The sequence below is a fragment of the Dama dama genome, chromosome 12 (genome assembly GCF_033118175.1).
Source record: "Dama dama isolate Ldn47 chromosome 12, ASM3311817v1, whole genome shotgun sequence".
NCBI classification, from domain to species: domain Eukaryota; kingdom Metazoa; phylum Chordata; class Mammalia; order Artiodactyla; family Cervidae; genus Dama; species Dama dama.
Window position 1 is genome coordinate 59,546,467 of NC_083692.1, and position 27,499 is coordinate 59,573,965.

Sequence of the window (27,499 nt, forward strand, 5' to 3'; positions counted from 1 at the left end):
AGGCTACCTGTAGGATATTTACTTCCTGCCTTTTCAGGTGCAATGCTTTGTGGGAAAATGGGACAAAAGTCTGTCAAACTTCTTGATAGAAATTGGAGCTTAAGTGCATAGCCTCTGCACAGGGTACTAGATTCTGAGACCTAATTGTGCCATGTGGATGCCTGAGTCAAGAGAAGTATTCTTATGTCTGCCTGGAACTACTAGGTCATGCAATTCCTCCACCGTTGGGCAAGACGGAAGCTAAGCCCTCCCAGGAAGTGAGGGAGAGAGAGGCAGAGATGGAGAGAAGTGGAGATGGAGGAGTTGGGAGGTACAATTTGTGAGGCTCATTTCTTGAGAGCCTGTGAAGCAGGATAGATCAGCGTCTAATACAGCTGTGGCAACCTCCATGCAAGTGTATGCCTCAGATTCTCTCCTTGCAAGTTCAACTTCTCTTTCTTTGATTTTATATTTATGTGGAAAATAGCTGGTTTACAGTGTTGCCTAATCACCCAAAATAACCCTTACTGTCTGAGTGAAAATTCCCACTCTTATATTTTTTATTTTATTTTATTTTTTACTGTGCTGGGTCTCTGTTGCTGCACGGACTTTTCTCTAGTTGCATTGAGCACAGGCTACTCTCTGGTTGTGGTGCACTGGCTTCTCATTGTGGTGGCTTTTCTCTCGTTGCGGAGCCTAGGATTTAGAAAGCTCGAGCTTCAGTAATTGCAGCTTGCAGTCTCAGTAGTTGCTGCTCCTGTGCTCAGGAGTACAGGCTCAGTAATTGTGGCACATGGGCTTAGTTGCTCCACAGCATGTGGGATCTTCCAGACCAGGGATCAAATCGGAGTTTCCCGCGTTGTCAGGTAGATTCTTTACCACTGAGCCACACAGGAAGCCCTCCGTTCTTACATTTAAACACACTAATTGGTTAGTTATTTTCATAATAAAATGTCAATGAAATGTGGGTCCTTCTAGAGGACAGCAACCTCATCTACAAAATAAGCATGATAACAAGATTTACTTTATGGAACTGTTACAAGTATCCAGTGAGTTGATGTGTAAAAGTGTACAGATTGTTGGCTGTGGATGGTTTTGGGTGGTACAGGGCCTTAAGGACTGGATACTTGATGCAAGACTTACTCTAGGCATCTGAGGACCCTTGAGGAGACGGCTGAATGCACTAGGAGCACACATCTCACTTTCATTGGCCCATTGAATGGTCACCAGGAGTTGGAATGGTCGTGGCTCCAAGGGTCTGAAGAGTGTATTGACTCCTTGAGCTCTGCTGTTCCAGGGGTTAGAATATCAAAGCACTATGGAATGAGTGCCTTGTGTATCCAAACAGGTCACACTCTTTCTGGATATCAGTACCCTGTTTTCATTGTTCTATGTATTTGAGAAGAATGAGTATTTTGCTGCTGTTGAATAGCTTGTTCTATGTGTGTCTGTTAGGTTCATTTGATCTGCAATATGGTTCAGGTCCAATGTTTCCTTATTGATTTTCTGTCTGAATTATCTATCTATCCATTATTGAAAGAGAGGTATTGAAGTCCCCTACTATTATTATGTTTTTGTCTCTTTCTCCTTTCAGATCCATTAGTATTGGCTTAATATATTTAGATGCTGCAATGTTAGGTGAGAATATATTTAACATTATTATATCTTCTTAATGAATTGACTCCTTTATCATATAATGACCTGTTGGGACTTCCCTGGCAGTACAGTGGTTAAGACATTGTGCTCCCAGTGCATGGGACATGGGCTGGGTCCCTGGTTGGGGAACTAAGATCTTGCATGCTGTGTGGCACAGCCTAAAATATAAAAAAAATTAAGAATTATATAATGACCTTTGTACTTCTTTCTCTTTCTTTTAACTTAAAAGTTAATTAATATATAAGGTCAGAGGGTCTGAAGCCACAGACAAGAAAATGTCTTACATTACTGTGGGGTAGGGAACTTCCTTAGTGAAAATATCTGTTACCACTGATGCTCAGAACTGGATGCCAGAAATTCCACTGCTGCTACCCCTCAAGGAACCCAGTGATGATGGGGTGGAGATAGAGGTGAGGATGAGTGTTAGGATTAGAAAGTCCTGGCTTCAAGTCTATAACTCTATAGTCAATCCAGTGAAGAAAGATATGCTCATGCATGCACGCATTCATTCATTTCACAAATATATATGAACTGTCTCATTAGTGTGAACAACTATGCTAAGTACCAGGGATAAAGTGATGGCAAAAAAAAAGAATGTTCACATTTCTTGCTGTCATGATGCTTAGAGTCTATTGGATAAGATAGAGCTAGTAAGCCTATGTGGAGAATGACAGAGGCAGAGTTCTGCCGAGGAGTGTAGTGTTGAGAAGGAATCAGAGGAGGAGGGCTGTGTGTCCTGTCTACTGTCTGCATTAGTGTTCCTCCAGGACCTTTAGCTTCAAACTTGTAAGATTCCCTCTCCACTACATCACTGATGTCTCTGTTGCTGCCTTTGGGCTCCTTCTTTGGTCTTGTGGCTGTGGGTTGCAGCCCAACACTCCTGCTCTACTGGGTATCTGGAGAGGGACCTGTCCTTACCATTGGGGATTTTCCTTGAAAATATAAATGTTTCTTACAAAAGGTAAACTCCTACTTGGTTTTCAAAGAGTCTGCTGTCTCTTCCTAAATAACCGGGATGGCAAATTCTGTTCCCCATTGAAGGCAGGAGGAGAAGGGGACGACAGAGGATGAGATGGTTGGATGGCATCACCGACTTAACGGACATGAGTTTGAGCAAGCTCTGGGAGTTGGTGATGGACAGGGAAGCCTGGTGTGCTGTAGTCCATGGGGTCACAAAGAGTCAGACACAACCGAGCAACTGAACTGAGCTGAGCTGACAGTAGCTTAGGTGTAGCAAGTTTAAAGAAACTGTTGTTATAGAACATATACAGACTATCACAAAGCAGTTTCTCTTTTCAACTAAGTTTAGAAGATTTAGTCAACAGATGGATGCTTGGTGTTTTGTATGTTGGCTTTTCATGTTAACTTCACTCACTTTAAGTCTTAAAATCTGCATTCCAGATTCTTGAAAAGAAGGAATGCTATTCCATTGTTCTTTTGTTTTTTTCCAAGCAGAAATCTCAACTGGCTCAGTTATCTCTCACCACCTTGTAGACTGACCTTTCTGACAAGGATGTCTTCCTGTTGAAGAGACAGCATGCTTCTTGTTCCTGCTGTGTGTATGTGTGTGTGATCATTGAACGGTTGTTAAGTAATCTAAAACAATGCATTTTAAACCAAAGCAGCGCTTAGCCCTAATATGCCCCAGGATAGTCTCATGAACAGCTATATAGGCGTAGGAAGCTAGATGGCAGAGTAATCACACAGTTAAAGGCTTAATGTGGGGTTGGAGAGAAGATAAACCCTGTCTTCATTAAAAAAAAAAAAAAGAAACTCCTGTTTACCCATCTGAATGATAGAAAAGAGGCAGTTGAATGTGATGTTTAGGAGGTTTAGGAGGTTTAGGAGGAACAATTTTTTCCAGGTTACTGAGACATAATTGACATATAACGTGTATTTTTAAAAGTTTGCAGTGTGTTGATACAATATATTTACATATTGCAAAATGATTACCACTCACCATAGCATTAGCTAACACCTCCATCACAGAAACACCCTATCAGAAACACCCCCTTGTTTGGTGGTAAAATTGTTTAAGATTAGTCTCTTAGCAACATTATAGTGTATGATACAATATTATTAGCTATAGTCACCGTGCTGTACATTAGATTCCTAGAACTTGTTAATATTATAACAGAGTTTGTACCCTCTGGCCATGATCTCCCCATTTCTCCCACCCCCACTCCCTGGTAACCGCCAGTCTACTTAATTTTTAAGAGGAACAATTTTTTTTCTTTTATTGAAGTAGAGTTTCTGTACAATATTCTATGTTACAAGTGTACATATAGTGATTCACTTTTTGAAGGTTATACTTCATTTATAGTTATTATAAAATATTGGTTATATTCCCTGTGTTGTACAATATATCCTTGTAGCTTATTTTATAGCTAATAGTTTGTACTTCTTAATACCCTACCCCTATTTTGCCCCTGCCCCACTCTCTCCCCACTGATAACCCCTAGTTTGTCAGGCGAATGTGATAACCACTACACTACGGAAACCTGCTTTAACCCCTAGTTTGTAACAGGAACAATTTTCAAGGTTAAAAAAAAAATCAGGAAAATCGTCTGCTATGACAGGAATTTGATGAGCATAACCAACTTCATGCTAAAGGGTTCTTTAACCCTTTTGTGGAGTTATCAGTGGGGTAGGGGGTGTGTTAGAAGCATAGAGTTGGCATGAGCCTGGATGAAGAGTGTCTTCCAAGCCCTTTTGATGATTACCCTGTTATTTAGTCTTTTCCTCCTTGTGGTCTCACCTGTAAAGTGTACATCAACTCCTTTAAATTATGATTAAATAGGTTTAGTTGCTCAATCATGTCTGACTCTTTGTGACCCCATGGAATGTAGCCTGCCAGGTTCCTCTGTCCATGGAATTCTCTAGGCAAGAATACCGGAGTGGGTAGCTTCTCCACGGATCTTCCTGACCCAGATTGAACCCGGGTCTCCTACACTGCAGGCAGATTCTTTACCACCAGGGGGAACCCTTAAATTATGATGCTAAGTAACAAATGCAAATAACTTAAATACTTAAGACAACTGATTAAAGCTTATGCAACCAAGGAATATAATAGGGTAATAGGTGCCCAGAACTGTGGCGTCACCAAGCTTCCAATCCTCAGGCTTATGACCTCAGCCCAGTTATAGAGTTTCATTGTCTCATTTTTCTTATTAGTAAAAATGGAGCTTACAATGGTACCCACATCACAGAGGTAAAAACATCTTAGAAGCAGACAGGATAGGAAAGTTGCCCAAGCCCAATCCATCCACAGAGTTGGAGACTGTAGGACTTAAGGCTCAGAGGCACGTTCGGCATCCTCCTGCCGAGGTGGGCAGAGGGTGACCAGGAAGGAGCAGCCGGTTCCAGTGGCCTCAGACCCAATGACTGGGGAGTCTGCTATAAAAGCCTTGAAAGCAGACATCTTCATCTTTGTATCCCAGGTCCTAGTATGTGTCATTGCAGGTGCATAATAAGTGTGTGTTGACCTGTATGTATAAATGCCCCAGGAAGAGATATTCTTTCTATTTAATGACTGTGTTGAGATGGGATAAAAAGTATTAACATGAGAGAATCTGTGGACTTTCCATCCTGCACCCTGGAGTCCATCAAGAGGATTCTGCAACAGTCAACTTGGGTTCTTTATCTCCCTATGGGGAGATGTGTATGTGTGTGTTTGTGTGTGTGTGTTGGCTATAAACTATGCATATGTATTCATATGCTTGGATTGCCATAACAGAACACCTCAAACTGGGTGGCTTCAATAAGAAAAATTTGCTTTTTCACAGTTCTGGAGGCTGGAATCCCTAGATCAGGGAGCCAGCAGGGTTGGTTTCCAGTGAGGATTCTTCTCCTGGCTTGCAGACAGTGCCTCCTCATTGTGTCCTCACATGTTCTTTCCTCTGCATTGCCTGCACTCCTGGCGTTCTCTTCTTGTTTAATCTTAAATACCTCCTTCAATGTCTTATCTCCAAATACAGTCCCATTGGGGGCTAGAGCTTCAACCTAGGAATTTTGTGTGGGTGGCATACAATTTAGTCCATAACAACCCTCTTTAACACTCTTTGAGGAATTGGAGGAAATATCTTTAAAATTATTCTTACTACTAAACACTGTACTTGTTTGATCATGGCACAGTCCCAAGGCTGGCCCAAGTGAATCAACAACTTTACTAGAGTCACAAAGTAACTTAACTAGCAGAGTTGCCTGCAAACATACCAGCAAACCTGGTGGAGGCAATCCTGGAACACAAATTCTCTTTATTTTGTTTGACGTTCAAAGCTAGTTGATCACTTCTGGGGTCTCATTCCACACTGGTCTTTTTGACTCCTTTCTTCCCAATAAAGGGAGACCTGGGTTCAGGCCCTGGGTTGGGAAGATCCCCTGGAGAAGGGAATGGCAGTCCTCTCCTATATTCTTGCCTGGAGAAGCCCATGGACAAAGGAGCCTGGAGGGCTATAGTCCGTGGGGTTGCAAAGATTTGGACATGACTGAGCAGCTAATACTTTCACTTTTCCCAATAAAACCCAGAAAACATAGCTTAGCACTGTGTGCATTTGTAGATTGTTCATCAATGTGTGAAACTGTGTTCACATATTCAGCCTCAGTCTCTACTTAGAGCAGAAAGAACTTTTCAGGAATCAGCAAGTAAGTGGGGAGAGATTTCCCTGGGTGACCCTTGAAATCACCCTTGGTCTCTTTTTAATACGGACTTTGAAAATACCCCTTATTTGTCTCGTTGATCAGGGCCAGGAAGAGAGGCAAAGGGATGTGTCTCCACTCTAGAAGGCACCCCTAGTTTGTGAGGGCTGATAGAAATCCACTTCTGGGTCCTGGGCACAGATTACATGGTGGGACTTCTCTCTCTCCTGGTTACTCCTCCTTGATGTTTATAGCCAGCTCTATTTTTCAACAACTTTACTAACTTTACCTCAATATTTTTCTGGTTTTAAAGATTGAGCCTCCCAGGTGTTTATTTAGTAATTTCCAGAAGTTGACCATACCTTACTTAGAATCTGATGACTTTTATCTAATTACTTTTTTTTTTCAAACTGTAGAATCTTCTTGCCACCTTTTCAGAACACGTCTACATATTTTTTGTTTTTTCTTTTTCATTAGTTTGAGGCTAATTACTTCACAACATTTCAGTGGGTTTTGTCATACATTGATATGAATCAGCCATGGAGTTACACACATTCCCCATCCCGATCCCCCATCCCACCTCCCTCTCCACCCGATTCCTCTGGGTCTTCCCACTGCACCAGGCCCGAGCACTTGTCTCATGCACCCCACCTGGGCTGGTGATCTGTTTCACCATAGATAATATACATGCTGCAGAACACATCTACATATTTTATGTTATTTCCATTTCTGATAATTTTACTGATAAATCTGGGTGGGAACTGAATCTTCTTTATTAATAAGAACAGCTCTAGAAGGTATAAAGGGAGCCCTGAGGAAAACGAGACTCACTTTTGGACCCTAAATTTAGCCAACATTCCTCTTTGTTGTGTTATTCATTGGCATTTATTTACATTGTTTTAAAATTCAGCATCTTCATTACTGGGCCTGGGTGGAAGTCTGATAAAATATTGATAACAATTGACAGTGTCAGCAAATAAAGCCTGCTTGGGTTAAATAACAGCACGCAAAGAAAGATAATGAACAGCAGAAGGAAGAAGGGGACCACTTCCCCATGAGTGGCAGAGACAGCGCTGTGGGTATTCAGCAAGGGAGACAGTGTTGTGGGCTGGCGCAGTGGCACTCTGCAGAGGAGGGAGGCCCTGCTGGGGCCTTTTGGGATCTGCAGGAAGGAAGGAAGTGGTCGGGTGGGGGTGGTGGGGAGAAAGGGCCGAGGAGGGAAGAAGCTAGGGTAGCTTGGAAGAGGAACTGAAACTCCGTGAACAGTAATTCTATTCTAACAGTGCATTCCTGAAGCCCATATCCGTGCCTGGCACACCTGTAAACATACTGCATATTGTCTTTTTTAAATATATATATGTATATAAAATTTTATTTATTTATTTTGGCTGGGCTGGGTCTTTGTTGCTCTGCGGGCTTTTCTTCAGTTGCGGCGAGGGGAGGCTACTTTTCTTTGTGGTGTGTGGGCTTCTCAGCGCAGTGGCTTCTTTTGTCTTAGTGCTCCAGCTCTAAGCGTGTGGGCTCAGCAGCGGCAGCTCCCAGGCTCTAGGGCACAGGCTCACTAGTCGTGGTGCAGGGGCTTAGCTGCTGGTCAGCCCATGGGATCTTCCTGAATCCTGGCTTGAACCCACATCTCCTGCATTGGCAGGTGGATTCTTTACCACTGAGCCACCGGGGAAGCCCCTATATACTGTCTTACTTCGTGATGACCTGTGGCCTTGGCAGGCAGTTAACAAGATCCTCCTGAGAAATGAAGCACAGGTTCTGAAGTCCATGTTCTGAACCACCAACAGTCCTTCCATGGAAAAGGGGGTGCAGGCCAGGTTGGCGGGAGATGAAGCATCCTGGATTTAGAACACTGGAGAATTCGGTGTCTTAGGAAAGTGAGAAGATGTTGTTCAGAATTTCAGTATCCCTGGTCCACAGGAGTTCCGGACTGCACTGGCCAGACAATTCAGAGTCGATTTTTAGGGCGGCAGCACAGTGGAGAACGCGTTCTCACTCAGCAGGCAGCTATTCTCGGGAAAATGAAAACAGAGCGACTCCACAGTGGTTTCCTCAAAACACTGCTGAAGCGTTTTCTGGGGGGAGCTATCTCTCAGGTGAAAGGAGGCAGAGAGGGAGTGAAAGGAAACTCTGAGAGCAGCCGGAGGGAAGGCAGAAATAATAACACCAGCCACAGGCGACGAAGGGAGGTGGGCCGGCGTGCTGAAAGCACAGGGATATTGTTATGGTTCTAATCAAAGAGACAGCAAATGTCGGAGAGAAGCATTCCCTGCTAATAAAAGGTCTGCTATGACTGAGAAGTTGGCAGTGGCTGAGAGACAGGGTTCTTTGGGAGATGTGGCAGCTGAAAGGAATTCCCCTTTTCTCTTTGTGCGGCCCTTTACAGTTGGCCAAGTGCTTTTTCTCTCTGTAATCTGTTTGACATCAGTGCTGTGAAGCATGGCATTGTCAACACCGTGTGACACACAAGGAAGGAAGCTGCGAAAGAGAAAGGTCTTATCTGAGTTGCTATGGCTGCTTAGATGGAGCTGAGAGCAGAACTTGGATCGGCCCTGTTAGCCTTCAGCACCCTCTTCTGTCAGGAGGATGAGCAGGGTCATCCCAGAGTAAAGGAAACTTTGGGAAAGAAGCTACCGAGCCACCTTGGAAAAGTTGAGAGTCCTGGGGACTCTGTTCGTGTCTAATGACTTTGGAAAGTTTCTTTGAAATCCTTCCAGTTAAGACTGAATATACAGGAACATCTTATTAATTTATATTCAGATGACCAGAAAAAGCAACCTTCAATACAAAGAATTTGAATTATCTGATACCCTTGTGCTAGCAGGAGAAGAGAAAAGCATTCATTCATGATTTTTTTTTTTTAAAGGCTGATTATTTGTCTTTGCTCTCTTTCTCCAAGGAAAGGCTTTTCTGTTTCCACTCTCTCCTTCATAATAACACTCTGCATTTGCTTTAAAGACACTGGGTTTCTACTGGCAGTGCTCCTTCTAATAGCAGAGCCACCTCACTGAGCTTAGGGATCCGGTTTCACCACTGAGTTTCCTGTAGATTATGATACTTATTTTGGCTCTTCCCATACCAACATGGTGAGATTTGTGTTTTCCAGCTTCATTTTCTGATGCTCTTCATACACATGGGTAACTCCATTTCCAGTCCATCTCATTCTGTCCATAGCCTTGGTGTTTCTCCCTTATTCTTCTATCAAACCACTGCTATCTGGAATTTTATTATCTTTCCATGTGGTCAGCTATTGACTGCTGTGTAACAAATTGCCCTAGATTTGGTAGCTTAAAGCAACAAACATTTCTAGGGTCACAGTTTCTGTGGGGCAAGAATCCAGACACTGGCTCCTGATCTCTTGCGAGGTTGCAGCGAACTGGTCGGCCAGGGCTGCAAACATGTGAAGAGGTGGAGGGTCCATTTTCAAGATGTCTCATGGGGGTTGTTGGCAGCAGCTACAGATCCTTGTGACGTGAACATTTTTGTAGGCCTTCCTCAATAGTACAAGGTCTAGGACAAAGAAGGAGGGGGTGAGAGCACCCCAGATGGAAACTCCCGTCTTCATATAACCTACTGTTGGAAGAGACATCTTATCACTTCTGCTTTAATCTATTCAATAGATGTGATCCAATAAATCCAGTCCATACTCAATCAGAGAGAAGTTAAACCTCCATTGCAGTCCTTAATATATTGAGTTGTTTTTTGTGGGGGTGTGGTGGGGGTGGGGAGGGGTGCACCATCTTAGTTGCCCCATCAGGGATGGAACCCAGGCCCTGGCAGTGAAAGTGCTAAGTCCTAACCACCAGACAGCCAGGGAATTCCCAGTCATAGTTATTTTAAATTCCCATTTGATCATTTTAACATCTTTGCCATATCTGAGTTTGGTTCCGATGCTTGCTTTCTCTCTTCAAACTGTTTTTTTTTTTTTGCATTTTAGTATGTCTTGTAATTTTTTGTTCAAAGTGGGATGTGATGTATTGGTTAAAAGGAACTCCAGGAAGTAGTCCTTCAAGGATGTGGTGGTAAGTTTTTTTTGTGGGGGCAGAGGAAGTGTTCTACAGTCCTATGATTAAGTATCAGCCTTTTAGTGAGCCTGTACCCCAGGACTGTGAACTTCACAAGTGTCCCCACCATCTTAGGTGGGACAGGATGGCTGGAGGTACTAGAGTTGGGCGTTTCCTTTCTGCTGGGTTAGTTAGGCTCTGATAAGACCCCAAGAATTTAGGATCTGGTAAAATAATTTCTCTTGAGGGCAGGCTCTGTTAGAACAGGATACTCTGATTATTTCAAAATGGTTACTTTTCCCCTCCCCATGCAGGAAGCACCAGGGGATTTTTTTTTTTTTTTAATTTCTTCACTGGAAGAACCTGGAAGAGCTCCTGGAGGTAAAACTCACAGAATCCACCCCTCCCCCCACATTATCCCCCGCTCCTACTCGCATCCAATGATTGGGTCCACCTGGAATTTTCATCTCTCAGATTTATCCACACTGAGCTTCCAGCAATTTGTCAATTACAGTTCAGGTTTTCTTACCCCAGCAACTGTTCCTGTGGAGCTTTCTGCCTGTGGATTTCTGCTCTAGTAAGTTGTAATTCTCAGTATCCCCCTGTCTGTCTCTCCAGTTTTAGGGGTGTTACCTTGTAACCTCATTTCTGCCAGATCTAAGTCGAGCTGCTGATTTTTCAGTTTGTTCAGCTTTTTACTTGTTAGGATAGAGGGATGTCTTTTTTAAAAGGAATTTTATTGAAGTATAATTGATTTACAATGCTGTCTTAACTTCTGCTATATAGCAGAGTGATTCAGTCATACACATATATATTCTTTTTCACATAATTTCCAAACTCCCAACCCATCCTCCCCATTCCCTGCCCGCAACCACAGGCTGTTTGCTCTGTTGTATGGGATTTGTCTTTCTCTGTCTGACTTACTTACTTAGTTTGACACTCTCTAGTTTCATCCATGTTGCTGCAAATGGTATTACTTCAAGAGGGAGGACTTTTAATCTCCATACACGTTAACTGAAAGCCACGTTTTTTCTTTAAACTTTTTTTAAAATTAATTTTTTTTCATTTGAGTATAATTGCTCCACGATGCTGTGCCAGTCTCCACTGTATAAGAACGTGAATCAGCTATAAGTACACACATATCCCCGGCCTCCTTAAGCCAGGGGTTTTGTAACATCATTATTGTGATTATCATGTGACTGTCTTTTCTGGCCCATTTTCTACTCCGTGTTACTGAGAAATTACTACATGCCAGACACTGTTTCAAGTGCTCTATCTATCTATCTATCTATCAGCAACTCCGTGTGAGTAGTACTGAACTTAGTTTGGGCTCTATAAAAACGGAGTCTGCAAAAGCAGTTTGTGTGCATGAGGTTGATGACGAGAATGTTCTTAAGGAAAACTGGTAAGGGAGAAGCAGAGTAAGAAAAGAGAAGGTGCTACACAAGGATGGGATTTCAGGTGAAGTACGGTCTCAGCGTGATGTCTGGGGGCTCTGGAGTGTAAATGGTACCTTGCCTCATTGCTAGGAAGGGAGGAGGGCGTGTGTACCCTCACCCCAGCTAGTCATTAGTTACAAGCCATGATGAGGGCCCCCCCTACTCTTTCCACTTTACAGATGAGAAACTTTAGGCACGGAGAAGTTGAATAATTTACTCAAGTTCACACGGCCAAAAACTGGTGGGATTGTATTTGGACCCTAGGCATCCTGGCTCTGTGGATATATTTTATGCTGCATTTTAAAATTTTATCTATTTTTAGAAGTCTCTGCCTCCCTTGGCCAGCAGGCTACTTGAGGGGGAGGAATCGGGAGGAGTGTGTGGCCCCATGCCTGGCCCGCCGTGCTTCACGGGCTTGTAAGGGATGAACTCGCCTAGGTAGTGGCCAGTCATCTCAGCCTTGATTTCCGCCAGGTTGAAGGTCTTGCGGTTGTAGACGCCCATCATGCTGTCCAGCGTCTGTGGCAGGAAGATCAGTTCGCGCAGGTGCGTCGTCACCACCTCGGGCTTCTCCAGGGGCAGCACATCCTTCTTGGCCTTGCGCAGCCATTCAGCGGCCAGTCTCGCTTCTGCCGGAGGCAGCGGTTCAGCCGCTCGCCTTACAGCTGCGTCAGCTGCTCGTAGGACACGGTTGAGGTCCACGCCACGGTAGGTGAACTTGCGGATGGTCCGCTTCTGATTCTGTTCCACTTCCGCCATCTCGTCGGCTCCTTGGAAAGGATCTGTGCTGCATTTTTAAAAGGCATACTCAGGCACTTGTCTCATTTGACCTTCCAAAAGCTCTGTGAGGTAGTTCGGGCATCGATCATTACTCTAAAATTTCAAATGAGAAAATTGAAAGTTAGTGCTAGGTTTTTAAAATACTCTAGGTCTTGGTCTTGTTCTGTCTCCAGGTTAAATTTTAAATGTTCTGCTCTCTTAAATCAACCAGCGTTTGTTGCACTGACTGTATGATCACAATAGTAATCACCTGATTTAGGAGCACATCACTTAGTGGATACAGAGTACCTATATTCTGCGCTGTTCGCTGTTCCAATTATTGAAATGGAAAACTTCATCTCTCCAAACGAAGAGGGGTCCTAGCTTCTACTTAGATGTTATTTCAAATCACAGGCTGACTAGCTCTCAAATGAATGGATTTACTGCTTTGTAGTTGCAAAGTAATAACAAGAACAGCATCCCATTGCTGAATTCCTGATTGCAGAAGAGTTAAAAATTGTGTAAAAAGAACTTATTCATGGAAGCAATTCAGGATGTTATTGGGGAGAATCATACAATTATTTATTATCTTCATTGAAGAAAAGGAATTATAAAGTAACAAAGAGGGTTGTAAATTTCAGCAGAAAATGAGGAAGGAGAAATTTGCGGGAAAGCTATTCTATCTAGGGAAGAGTAACTTGAAATGGAGCTTCTAAAATCAGCGTGTAGGCGTTAGCTTCCCCCCTGGTGTGCTGCGATTCATGGGGTTGCAAAGAGTCGGACACGGCTGAGCAACTGAACTGAACTGAATCTCAGGAATGTAAGAATGCAAACAGGACCAAGTTTGCACTGGTAGGCTGAAACAGCACAAAGGACAAATGTGTGATCTACATCTGCTGCTTCTGTTTCTTATTCCTAAAGTCCTCGTGACTCCTCCAAAGCTTGGTTTCTGCCCAGTATTTGCAGTCGCTCCCAGGTTCATTCTCTACTCCTTCCCTGCCCTGTTTGTATCAAGCCTACCTTTCTGTGGCACGTGTATCTTGGTCTTTGTTTCGACATGCTGGATTTTTAGTTATGGCATGCAAACTCTTTTTTTTTTTTAATTTATTTTTTTGATTGAAGAATAATTGCTTTACATACTTTTGTTTACATACTTTTTTCTGTCAAATATCAGCATGAATCAGCCATGGCCCATGAAAGGAGCTGGCAGGAGACTAAGGTGGTTTCTCAGGCAGCGGTTCAATCTCTGTCATTTCTAGCTCAGTAGATTGCACCCTTTTCCCGTAGCCCCAGCTCATGGTAGGCAGCCTCGGCTCCTGTCCTTTCCGCCAAAATCCTGATTCTGGTTTCTGGCATCATCGTCTCCTTCTTTTGTTCTGTCAGGCCCAGGGGTGGCAAAAACTTCCTGGTATTGCTCATCTCTGGATTGCCTCATTGTCCCTTTAGCTTCTCAGCTGTTCCATCACTTGGGTAACTAATTACTTTTATTGAGTTTCCTTTACTTGAATTGCCTTTCCTCAGTTTTTAATTATTTGTGCCACTTACAGCTCTGTTCTTGGCCTCTACAGTTTTCTTTCCACACTGCTTTAACTCAGTGAACTTACCATTATCTCTGCTTCACTGGTATTTGCCTCTAGTACCATTTTTCTACCTGCCTAGAGGATGTCCCCACCTGGCAATGCTGCAGAACCTTTGAGATCCAGATGCCCCCAAGTTAGTTAGAAGACAGAGGTGATGGTAGAGGTGCTCTTTGGCTCGGAGATATTTGGAGATTGAGCAATAGTGGTAGGGAATAGCAATAAGTATAAAGAATATTGTGGGTAAGTGACATGAAATTTAGATGATTTTTCTGCTTTCCACCTGCATGGCTCTAGTCCATAACCTTAAGCTGCATTGCTTACAGGGTTCCAGGCAGGTAACATAATTGAGTAAAGTGGGCTGGGTGAAAGAAAAATGGTCTCTTGATTTATATCCTTTTGACACAGAAACACTTTGTGTGCATATTAGAACACTGTGGGACTGCTCTTCCCTTTCATAAAGAAAATGTTCTCTTCCATTTTTCAGGAAAAATTCAGCCCTGTTTTGTTTTTCCACCTTGGTAGAGACTAACAGGTTTCCCCTGCTATTCAAAAGTAGAGCATGCCTATGAAATCTTCTTTAAGCTGAAAGATAGAAGGCAAAGAAGCAATTACCTTAAGACACATCTTGCTAATGGAAGCACAAGATAAATTGAGAGAAAACACAGATGCTCACAGACACAGCTCAGCACTACGGTGGCCTGATGCTGAGATGCTGCGTGTCATTCCTGGGGAGGGAGCTTAGTGGGGCCACTCTGGCTTCTCAGGGTGCAAGCTGATTCTCTAAGTGTTTAAGGGCTCACTGCAAAACAAATGTGGAACACTATTTTTGATTTTCATCTTTCTTTGGTAAAAGCAAAAATCCTCCTCTGATTTCTTTTGGTTGTTGAAAACAGATACTAGTGTATGTCTTTTATAAAAGTGAAGTGATGAAAAGCGAACTTTTGAAAAGCAGGGATACCTGTGGATCCAGAAAAGTACTTTTATACTATAAGTAAACACCCCTGTTTACCTTGAACTTACACAGTGCTCTTTGTAAGTTATATCTCTTTTCTTAAATTTTATTTCTGTGTGTGTTATATGTCATAACATATATTTCATTAAAACTGGGAGAAAAAATATTGCAAATTTAAAAAGAAAGAAAGAGAGATTTCCCGCCAGCAGGCCCCGAGCGGTAGATGCCTTGCCTCTAGTGGCTCGGTATGACAGAGTGGTTGAACCTTGGCAGCTGTGGCTATGTTGTGACAGAATACACTGTATAGCTTCTTCCCTAAGTTTCCAGCCATGAATAATGCCAACAAAGCCCCTGTCAGGGCCTCAAATGAAAGCAGCGCCACCGCCACTAACACTGGGGCCTTCCTTTCCCCAGGCAGGGATGAGGCCTGGAGCGAGGCTGGGCCAGAGCCCCTAGCGGTTACCATGTCGTGGGCTGAGGCCAGGAACCTCAACGGAGGGCTGTGAAAGTCAGCATCCCTTGCGGTCCCCACCAGCAGTTCTTGTGACTTCTCACCAGGTGATTTGGTTTGGACCAAGATGGAGGGTTACCCTTGGTGGCCTCGCCTGGATTATAACCACCCTTTTGATGGAACATTCATTTGTGAGAAAGGAAAGTCTGCCCAAATTCATGTACAGTTTTTTGATGACAGCCCAACAAGGGGCTGGGTTAGCAGAAGGCTATTAAAGCCATGTATAGGTTCACATTCAAAGCAAGCCCAGAAAGGAGGTCATTTTTACAGTGCAAAGCCTGAAATACTCAGAGCAATGCAACGTGCAGATGAAGGCTTGAATAAAGACAAGATTAAGAGGCTTGAGTTGGCAGTATGTGATGAGTCCTCAGAGCCAGAGGAGGAAGAAGAGACGGAGGCAGGTGCCACTTATGCGTCAGATAAGAGTGAAGAGGAAAATGACATTGAGAGTGAAGAGGAAGTGAGGCCAAAGGTGCAAGGATCCAGGCGGAGTAGCCGCCAAATAAAAAACGAAGGGTTATTTCAGACTCTGAGAGTGACATTGGTGGCTCTGATATGGAATTTAAGCCAGACGCTAAGGACGAAGGAAGCAGTGATGAAATAAGCAGTGGCGTGGGGGACAGTGACAGTGAAGGCCTGGACGGCCCTGTCAAAGTTGCTCCAAAGCGGAAGAGAATGGTAACTGGAAATGGTTCCCTCAAGAGGAAGAGTTCAAGGAAGGAAATGCCCTCAGCACCAAATGAGCAACTGGCATTTCATCAGAAACCAGGAGTACTTTGAGGGCTTTCTCTGTCCCTCAAAATTCTGAATCCCATGCCCACACTGGTGGAGGATGTGATGACAGTAATCGCCCCACTGTCTGGTATCATGAAACTTTAGAGGGGCTTACGGAGGAAAAGAGAAGAGATGTGCACAGGAGGCGGCCCGATCACCCTGATTTTTATGCATCCACATTCCATGTGCCTGAGGATTTCCTTAATTCCTGTACTCCTGGGATGAAGAAGTGGTTACAAATTAAGTCTCAGAACTTTGATCTGGTTATATTTTAAAAAGTGGGGAAGTTTTATGAGCTGTACCACATGGATGTGCTTATTGGAGTCAGTGAACTAGGGCTGGTATTCATGAAAGGCAACTGGGCCCATTCTGGTCTCCCTGAAATTGTGAAAGGCCAATACTCAGATTCCCTGGTCCAGAAAGGCTATAAAGTAGCACAAGTAGAACAGCTGAGACCCCAGAAATGATGGAGGCACGATGCTGAAAAATGGCACACATATCTTAGTATGACAGAGTGGTGTGGAGGGAGATCTGTAGGGTCATTACCAGGGGTACACAGACCTACAGTGTGCTGGAAGGTGACCCCCCAGAGAACTGCAGCAAGTATCTTCTTAGCCTCAAAGAGAAAAGAGGAGTCTGCTGGCCACATTTGTGTGTATGGAGTATGATTTGATACCTCACTAGGGAGGTTCTTCATAGGTCAGTTTTCAGATGATCGCCATTGTTCCAGGTTTAGGACTTTAGTGGTACACTATCCTCCAATACAAGTCTTATTTGAAAGGGGAAACCTTTCAATGGAAACTAAGATGATTCTCAAGAGTTTATTATCCTCTTCTCTTCAGGAAGGTCTGATACCAGGCTCCCAGTTTTGGAATGCAGCCAAAACTTTGAGAACTCTCTTTCAAGAAGGATATTTTACAGACAAGTTAAATGAGGATGATAGGGTGATGGTACCCCAGGTGCTTAAAGGTATGACCTCGGAGTCAGATTCTATTGGATTGACACCAGGAGAGAAGAGTGAATTGGCCCTCTCTGCTCTTGGTGGTTGTGTCTTCTACCTCAAAAAATGCCTTATTGATCAGGAGCTTTTATCAATGGCTAATTTTGAAGAGTATGTTCTCTTGGATTCTGACAGGGTCTGTGCTACAAGACCTGGTGCTGTCTTTGCTAAAGCCAGTCAACGAATGGTGCTAGATGCTGTGACATTGAACAACTTTGAGATTTTTCTGAATGGAACAAGCGGTTCTAGTAAAGGGACCCTGTTAGAGAAGATTGATACTTGCCATACCCCCTTTGGTAAACGGCTTCTAAAGCAGTGGCTTTGTGTCCTACTCTGGATGCCATAGAAGACCTAATGGTTGTGCCCAACAAAATCTCTGAGGCTGTAGACCTTCTTAAGAAGCTTCCAGATCTCAAAAGACTACTGAGTAAAATTCATAATGTTGGGTCTCTCCTCAAGAGCCAGAACCACCCAGATAGCCGGGCTATATGTATGAAGGAACCACATATAGCAAAAAATAAGATTATTGATTTTCTTTCAGCTCTGGAAGGATTCAAAGTAATATGTAAAATTGTAGGGCTTATGGAAGAAGTCATTGATAACTTTAAGTCTAAAATCCTTAAGCAGGTCCTCACCCTGCAGACAAAAAATCCTGAAGGCCGCTTTCCTGATTTGACTTCAGAACTGAATCGATGGCATACAACTTTTGGCCATGAAAAGGCTCGAAAGACTGGACTGATTACTCCCAGAGTAGGATTTGACTCTGATTATGATCAAGCTCTTGCTGAGATAAGAGAAAATGAACAGAGCCTCCTGGAATACTTGGAGAAACAGCACAGTTGAATTGGCTGTAGGACCATAGTTTACTGGGGAATTGGTAGGAATCGTTACCTGTTGGACATTCCAGAGAATTTCATCACCCATAATTTGCCAGAAGAATATGAGTTGAAATCCACCCAAAAGGACTGTAAACAATACTGGACCAAAACAATTGATAAGTTGGTTAATCTGATAAATGCTGATGAACAGAGAGATGCATGATTAAAAGACTGCATGGAGTGACTGTTCTATACCTTTGATAAAAATTATAAGGACTGGCAGGCTGCTGTGGAGTGCACTGCAGTGTTGGATGTCTTATCGTGCCTGGCTAACTACAGTTGAGGGGGTGATGGTCCTATGTAATGTCCAGTAATTCTGTTGCCAGGAGAAGCTACTCCTTCCTTTCTAGACCTTAAAGGATCACGCCATCCCTGCATTACAAAGACTTTTTTTGGTGATGACTTTGTTCCTAATAACATTCTAATAGGCTGTGAGGAAGAGGAGGAGGAAAATGGCAAACTTATTGTGTGCTTGTTACTGGGCCAAATATGGGAGGCAAGTCTACACTCATGAGACAGGCTGGTCATTAGCTATAATGGCCCAGAGGGGCTGTTATGTACCATCTGAAGTGTGTAGGCTCACACCAATTGATAGAGTGTTTACTAGATTTGGTGCCTCAGACAGAATAATGTCAGGTGAAAGTACATTTTTTGTTGAATTGAGTGAAACTGCCAGTATACTTACACATGCAACAGCACATTCTCTGGTGCTTGTGGATGAATTAGGAAGAGGTACTGCAGCGTTTGATAGGACAGCAATAGCAAATGCAGTTGTTAAAGAACTTGCTGAGAATATAAAGTGTTGTACATTGTTTTCTACCCACTACCATTCACTAGTTGAAGATTATTCTCAAAATGTTGCAGTGTACCTAGGACACATGAAAATGAATGTGAAGATCCCAGCTAGGAGACTATTACCTTCCTCTATAAATTCATTAAAGGAGCCTGTCCTAAAAGCTATGGCTTTAATGCAGCTAGGCTTGCTAATCTTCCAGAGGAGGTTATTCAAAAGGGACATAGAAAAGCAAGAGAATTTGAGAAGATGACTCGGTCACTGCCATTATTTCAGGAGATTTGTGTGGCTAGTGAAAGGTCGACCATAGATGCTGAAGCTGTCCATAAGTTGCTGACTTTGAGGAATTATAGACTACATTGGAAGCTTTGAGTTCACTTTTGACAAAGGTGGTAAATTCAGACAACATTATGGTCTAATAAACTTTATTTTTTTAAAAATGAAAGAAAAAAAAAGAAATAAAATACCGCTCAGGCTGATTGACACCTCCAGGCTGAAAACTCACTCTCGACCTCAGTGTTAGGCATGGAAGAGAAGGTGGTGGGGTCTGAGGAAATTTGGACAAGGCATGCCCTGTCTAAAGGGGCTGTGGTTAGCTCAAGCCGAGCGTTGCGCTATAGGAAATGGGCCAACTGTTGCTGGATCTTCCAGTTTTTAAAGAAAAGCCAGAAATTATATTTCTTTGTGATATCTCCTGGTTTGAAAACATTTGCTGTTTTTGATTTGAACACATATGTACCCATATGTTCTATGCGCCAAGCAAAACCTGTCTACACTCTGAGGTTCCTGTGGGTTTGGTTTGTGACTTCCGGTTTAGTCCCAGTCTGCATGCTAAGTCTCACCTACTTCTTTAAACCAGTGCCTTCTCCAAAGACACGTGCTGGAGTATTACAACTCTTCATATACTTTGTTAACTCTGCTGGGTGTTTTTCATTTCTTCCACCAGATCTGCTCCTCACACCTCTCCCTCATTTTTTAAAATACTTTTTGCTTATTTATTTAATTGTTGGCTGCACTGGGTCTTTGTGGCTGTGTGTGGGCTTTCTTTAGTTGCAGCGAGCAGGGGCTACACTCTAGTTGTGGTGGCTTCTCTTGTTTCGAAGCCTGGGTTCGAGAGTACACGGGTTTCAGTAGTTGCGGCTTGTGGACTCTAGCACACAGACGCACAAGCTATGGTGCATAGGCTTAGTTGTCCCGAGGCATGTGGAATATTCCTGGACCAGGGGTCGAACCTATGTCCGCTCCATTGGCAGGCAGATTCTTATCCACTGTACCACCAAAGAAGTCCCTCACACCTCTCTTTCCTTATCCCTGTCCTGGGAAGCTAACTGTGTGTGTCTTGCATCCATAGCCTTTCTACTTGATTTCCTGCTACGTTTCGCCAATAAGAGGCATGGGGGGAGAGGGGAGAAAGGGAGGAGATCTAAGTCTCAAAGTAGATCATATGCGTGTCTGGGCAGTGAAGGTCATCCCTCTTGGATTATGACTTTGGCTATAACTGAGGAAATTATGAGTTGAGTAATACTTCAACCTGCTACCCAAAAAAGCTAGATCTGCTCCTCAGTAGCCATGGTCCTTGACAAGTCTTAACAGAGTTGCAACTTCTGTCAAAGATCTTTTTTTAAAACGTTTATTTTTATTTATTTATTTGGCTGCTCCAAGTCTTAGTTGTGGCATGTGTATCTCAATCTTTGTTTCGGCATGCTGGATTTTTAGTTATGGCATGCAAACTCTTTTTTTTTTTAAATTTATTTTTTTAATTGAAGGATACTTGCTTTACAGAACTTTGTTGTTTTCGGTCAAACATCAACATGAATCAGCCATAGGTATAGATATGTCCCCTCCCTCTTGAACCACCCTCCCATCTCCCTCCCCACCCCTCTGCTCTAGGTTGACACAGAGCCCCTGTTTGAGTTCCCTGAGATGCACAGCAGATTCCCATTGGCTGTCTATCTTACATATGGTGATGTAAGTTTCCGTGTTACTCTCTACATACATCTCACCCTCTCCTCCCCTCTCCTCGTGTCCATAAGTCTGTTCTCTGTGTCTGTTTCTCCACTGCTGCCTTACAGGTCAGTTCATCAGTACCCTCTTTTTAGATTCCATGTATATGTGTTAGTATATGATATTTATCTTTCTCTTTCTGACTTACTTCACTATGTATAATAGGCTCTTGGTTCATCCACCTCATTAGAACTGACTCAAATGTGTTCCTTTTTATGGCTGAGTAATATTCCATTGTGTATGTGTACCACAGCTTCTTTATCCATTCATCTGTCGATGGACATCTAGGTTGTCCCCATGTTCTTGCTGTTGTAAATAGTGCTGCAGTGAACATTGGGGTACATGTGTCTTTTTCAATTTTGGTTTCCTCAGGGTATATGTGTAGGAGTGGGATTGCTGGTCATATGTTGGTTTTAGTTTTTTAAGGAATCTCTATACCATCTTCCGTAGTGGCTGTATCAATTTACATTCCCACCAACAGTGTAAGAGGATTCCCTTTTTTCCACACCCTCTCCAGCATTTACTGTTTGTAGACTTTTTGATGATGGCCATTCTGACTGGTGTGAGGTGATACCTCACTGTAGTTTTGCTTTGCATTTCTCCAGTAATGAGTGATGCTGAGCATATTTTCATGTGTTTGTTAGCCATCTGTATGTCTTCTTTGGCGAAATGTCTGTTTAGGTCTTTTCCCCACTTTTTGATTGGGTTGTTTGTTTTTCTGGCATTGAATTGTATGAGCTGCTTGTATATTTTGGAAATTTATCCTTTGTCAGTTGTTTCATTTGCTATTATTTTCTCCCATTCTGAGGATTGTCTTTTCACCTTGTTTATAGTTTCCATTGATTTGAACAAGATCCAGGAGTTGGTGATGGACAGGGAAGCCTGGCATGCTGCGGTCCGTGGGGTCACAAAGAGTCAGACATGACTGAGCGACTGAACTGACTGACTGACTGATAGTTTTCTTTGGCACACAAACTCTTAGTTGTTTCATGTGGGATCTAGTTCCCTGACTAGGGGTTGAACCCAGGCCCCCTGCATTCAGAGTGTGGCATCTTAACCTCTGGACCACCAGGGAAGTCCCTGTGAGAGGTCTTGGTTGCAACTGTTGTCTGAAGTAGGATTTTGCTTCTTGTTGATCTATCTTTCCCACATTGTCACTTCAGACACACTTCTTGCCTCTAACTTTTTATACTCCAATGCCAGTGACAGGCAGATCTCTTGCAGTTAGCAGTTTTGGATGAATAGAAGGTTGCTTTCACTTTTTTGGAGCAGTATTTGCAGTTCATAGGCACCCTTGGCCTTTGCACCTATTCCATTTCCCCAGGTAGGATAATCACAATTGGAACATCTTGGTAATATCCCATACTATTAAACATAAGACTCACCCTTTCACATTTCCTTTAATATGGATTTGAAAGCCCAGCTGCTATCCCTCTTTGTGATAATCTTCAGTCTCCTCCCCCACTCTTCTCAGAAGCCTGTGAGCCCCTTCATGGTTTCATTTCTTTATTCTTTCTTTTTTTTTTCTTTTTCATTTATTTTTATTAGTTGGAGGCTAATTAATTTACAGTATTGTAGTGGTTTTTGTCATACATTGACATGAATCAGCCATGGATTTACATGTATTCCCCATGATGAAACTCCATGCTGTGTTTTATCCTTGGGTCTCTGTCTTGCTGGCATCCTTGCTTTCTTTGCCTCTTTTTCAAAATCTGCTACAGCTGTCCTGCAAACCCCAACTCATATCTTTTTTACTTCTGAGATGCTCCTTCTCCAAATCTTGTTTCTGAAAGATGCTAGAGGCAGTCACACAACATGGGTACTGTAGGTGTAGACGTACGTTTATAGCATCCAATGTCAATGGAATGCACACTCGTCTTAATACTGCCTCCAACCCTCTCCCACTCTTCTTAGGCACCCATCTCTACTCCAACTTCCTGACTTTCTGTGGATAACCTAATTTAACATTTCCTAGGAAAAACACAACAGTTGCTCCCATGTACACTTTTGTCGGCCTTGGCACCAGCCTTTGCCTCCCATTCTCCTTCTTTGGTGACGAGTCGCTCCTATTCAAGGCTCATCTGACAACTGAAGTGCTGCCTCGCTGGTCCCTTCTGTGAAATTTACTTTTTGTTTTCCATTGTTGTATCCTCTAGCTCTTCATTAGCACTTCCCTGCAAAATAAGAACACTTTGAAATATTTCCCATTAGAAAACCTTGGCAACAAAAGAATGCCTGCTGATGACCCAGCTTGTCTTCCAGAGATTCTCCTCCTCACGCCCAGCTCTCTTCTTCTTTCCTGGGACTGTCTACACTGCCTCACTTTCAATTACTCTTCAATCCTCAATAATCTGCTTTTTACCCCCATCTTGAAAAGGTTACCAATGATTTCCTGGTTGCTACATCCAAATGATATATTTTGGTCGGCATTTTATTTGAACTTTATAAGACATTTGACTTTTTTGGGCCACTCCATTCTTGAAATTCTCCCCTTAGTTTTTTTGGTAGTCTTCTCCTGGTTAGTCTAGCTGTCTTCTACTCAGGTCTCCTCTGGTGGTCTCAGTTTTGGTTTTCCCCTGGGACCTCCTCTCAGCCCCTTATGTTCTCATGCTGCATCTCCTCTGTGCTCAGGATTTCGGTCACTGCTTATGAGCTGTTATTTCCAGACTCTATGTCGAGACTAGACTACTCTCCTGAACTCTAGGCTTGTATAGTCAGTGCATTTTTGTTACGTTTCCCAAAGGTACACAGAGGAAAAAAAAACTTCTAAAACAGAACTGAGCTCATTCTCCTTCTAGCAACCCCCACCCTACCTCACCTCCCTGGAATGCCCACTACTCCTTATGTCAGTGAAGAGAACTGTCAGAACCCATGTTCCCTGAGTAAGACATCTGGGCATCATTCTCAATTCCTCCCTTTACTTTGGTTCTACATTCCCAATTAATCAACCTTGTCTATTTTCTAAAAAATCCAGTGCTTATCACCTCTCCTCCGGTAGATCTGCCTCTCATCCCTAAGTTTAGACCCTTTTGCTTTTTTGTTTAGAAGGAGTCTCCCTTTCTTCTTTTTGTACACACACATACACACATATATTCTTTTTCAGATTTTTCATTATAGGTTATCACAAGCTATTGAATATAGGTTTCCTGTGCTATACAGTAGGTCTTTGTTGTTTATCTGTTTTATGTTAAATAGTGTGTACATATTAATCTCAAACTCCTAATTTATCCCTCCATTCCTACGCCCCCTCCAATCCCTTTTGGTAACCATAAGTTTGTTTTCTATGTCTGTGAGTCTATTTTGGTTTGGTAAATAAGTTTATTTGTATCTAGATGGAGATTTCTAAAGCTCTGTGACCTGCCTTACAGGTGACTGTCAGGTCTGCTCAAAACTCCGGGATTCCCTGCTGGGCAGTCACACACCTGCCAAAAAGCACAGCATTCAAGGCTCCCAAGAAACCAGCTGTGGAAGGTTTCCTTCTTGAGGAAAAATTCTTCGATTTATTCAGAGATCACAGAGGCTAACACAGCTGCAGAATAGAGAAGCAAATCTGGCTCCACTGCTGTTAAACCCAATTCAAAGACTGGCTCCTTGAGCTCCCTGCAGGGTGATTTTACTAACTATTCCCTGAAGGCAGACAGACCCATTTGGAGCCTGTCTGGATTTGCTAGTCCGGATTTGCAGATTTTGTTATTTTCTCATCAGTGAAGGAGACAGCTTGGAATTTAAGTTCACGAATATAATAATTTCCTTATTGTTACCTCCCCGACTCCCACCCCTTAATGTCTCAAATCTTTTCCTGCTTTCCCCTCCTCTCCTCAGCTATCAGTGTGACCTTTCCTATATTTAATCAGACACTTTATTTCCCATCTCCTATAGGCAAAGGCTTCCCAAGTAGAGCTAGTGGTAAAGAATCTGCCTGCCAATGCAGGAGATGCAAGAGACATGGGTTTGATCCCTGGGTTTGGAAGATCCCCTGGAACAGGGAATGGCAATCCACTCCAGTATTCTTGCTTGGGAAATTCCATGGACAGAGAAACCTGGCAGGCCACAGTCCATGGAGCTGCAAAGAGGCGTATATGACTGACTGACTGAGCATATCTGTAGGCAACACTTGGCGAAGAACATGAAAGGAAGGACATGTGGGCTATTGGGTCAGGGAAAAGTTAATGTGTAGTTCTTCCTGTTGGAGCTTTAGGTAAAGCTCATTAGTTAGGTTAAGCTCCAAGCTATTCAAGTTTTATCTGGAGCACCTGATTTCCCCAAGCGTACTGCAGACTCCACATGCTCCCCTTGCTTTGTGCAAGCCCCTCCACCCCTCACTCTCCAGCAGTCTCCGTGTTGCCCTTGTTCTGTGCCTGTTTTCCCATTACAGTGTGAGCTCCATGAGAGCAGGGCTCTGCCTTTCCATGTCGATGTTCCAGGGTCAAGCCTATCCTGGGCGCTTGATTAAAGCATGTTGAATGAACAAATCAAACTTCACATCCTTCCCTGCCAGCATTGGAAAAAACCAAATCAACAAAAAACTGACACTCTCCCTCATTTGGATGCACCTGATCATGTAGATTAGAGACGTGCAAACTTCCCTTTTTTTCATTTCTCCTATCTTAAAAAAAAGAAAAAAAAAAAAACCACCCACTTTTCCCCCCATGGTTTGGAATTCACTCCCTGTTGTCCTTTCTATTACTGCCAAGCTTAGCCAGGTTCTTGTTTTCTCTGACCAGGAATTAAGATTTTTTTCTTTTTGTAAAAAAAAATATATTTTATTTTTGGAGCTGTGCTGAGTCTTTGTTTTGGCACACAGGCTTTCTCTCTAGTTGCAGTGCTTGGGCTTCTCTTGGCAGTGGTTTCTCTTGTTGTGGAGCACAGGCTCTAGGGTGTATGGGCTTCAGTTGTTGTGGTGTATGGACTTGGCTACCCTACGGCATGTGGAATCTGCCCAGACCAGGGATCAAAACCATGTCTCCTGCATTGGCAGGCAGATTTGTAACCACTAAACCATCAGGGAAGTCCTTTTCCCCCCCTTAAACATCACTATTTGAGTGACTATGCCAGGTTCTAATTGGTTGTAAGATTCTGTTCTAGAGATTTTAATCTGGAGTTCACCAATAGAGAGTCCTCTGGATGGTCTTTAAAGGTCTGCAACCCTCTGAAATATTATGCAAATTGTTCAGTGTGTGTGTTTTTTTCCCCTCTGGGAACATGGTCTACTTTTCTGCTTTCTTTCAAAGGGCCCTGTGATTCCCTCACTGGTTCTCCCATCTCCAAACTCTTCTCATTCTGGTACAAGTGTACCTGGGCATGACCGCCCTCCCAGTCTCCAGCTCAAATCTGCCTCCTTTCAAGGCCCTCCTTGATTTGGCCCCATCCTACTTTTCCAGCTTAATTTTACACTTCCTTCATGTCCTGAATGAACCCTTTGCTCTAGGCAGCCTGCTTTTTCCATAGTCCTGACTTTCTTTTAGCACGTAACACAGATTCTAGGAGACTTGGTTAGGGATTCCAGGCCCTGGCTGGAGTGAGGGGGACTCTGTCTGGGAATGGAGCTCCACACAGGGTGGTGCAGAGTGCTGCAGAGGTTAGTGAAGAGGGTGGAGGAAGCTGGGTACACATTGATAAGTGTTGTCTGAGCCTGGAGACGTAGCATTTTAGAGCAGGGCAATCATGCATCACTACGAACAAAGCTCATGGGGGTGATGGAATTCCAGTTGAGCTATTTCAAATCCTGAAAGATGATGTTGTGAAAGTGCTGCACTCAATATGTCAGCAAATTTGGAAGACTCAGCAGTGGCCACAGGACTGGAAAAGGTCAGTTTTCTTTCCAATCCCAAAGAAAGGCAATGCCAAAGAATGCTCAAACTACTGCACAATTGCACTCATCTCACATGCTAGTAAAGTAATGCTCAAAATTCTCCAAGCCAGGTTTCAGCAATACATGAACGGTGAACTTCCAGTTGTTCAAGTTGATTTTAGAAAAGGCAGAGGAACCAGAGATCAAATTGCCAATATCCACTGGATCACTGAAAAAGCAAGAGAGTTCCAGAAAAACATCTATTTCTGCTTTATTGACTATGCCAAAACCTTTGACTGTGTGGATCACAATAAACTGTGGAAATTCTGAAAGAGATCGGAATACCAGACCACATGACCTGCCTCTTGAGAAACCTGTATGCAGGTCAGGAAGCAACAGTTAGAACTGGACGTGGAACAACACACTGGTTCCAAATAGGAAAAGGAGTACGTTAAGGCTGTATATTGTCACCCTGCTTATTTAACTTATATGCAGAGTGCATCATGAGAAACGCTGGGCTGGCTGAAGCACAAGCTGGAATCAAGATTGCTGGGAGAAATAGCAATAACCTCAGATAGGCAGATGACACCACCCTTAAGGTAGAAAGTGAAGAACTAAAGAACCTCTTGATGAAAGTGAAAGAGGAGAGTGAAAAAGTTGGCTTAAAGTTCAACATACAGAAAACTAAGATCATGGCATCTGGTCCCATCACTTCATGGCAAATACATGGGGAAA

The 27,499-nt window shown here is 43.2% G+C and overlaps 2 pseudogenes; one reads left to right on the forward strand and one right to left on the reverse strand.

Annotated features, from left to right (window-relative positions):
• Window positions 1-12,071: 12,071 nt before the first annotated feature.
• On the reverse strand, window positions 12,072-12,490 carry LOC133067243 (small ribosomal subunit protein uS19-like; annotated as a pseudogene).
• A 2,804-nt stretch (window positions 12,491-15,294) lies between these two features.
• On the forward strand, window positions 15,295-19,222 carry LOC133067244 (DNA mismatch repair protein Msh6-like; annotated as a pseudogene).
• Window positions 19,223-27,499: the final 8,277 nt, after the last annotated feature.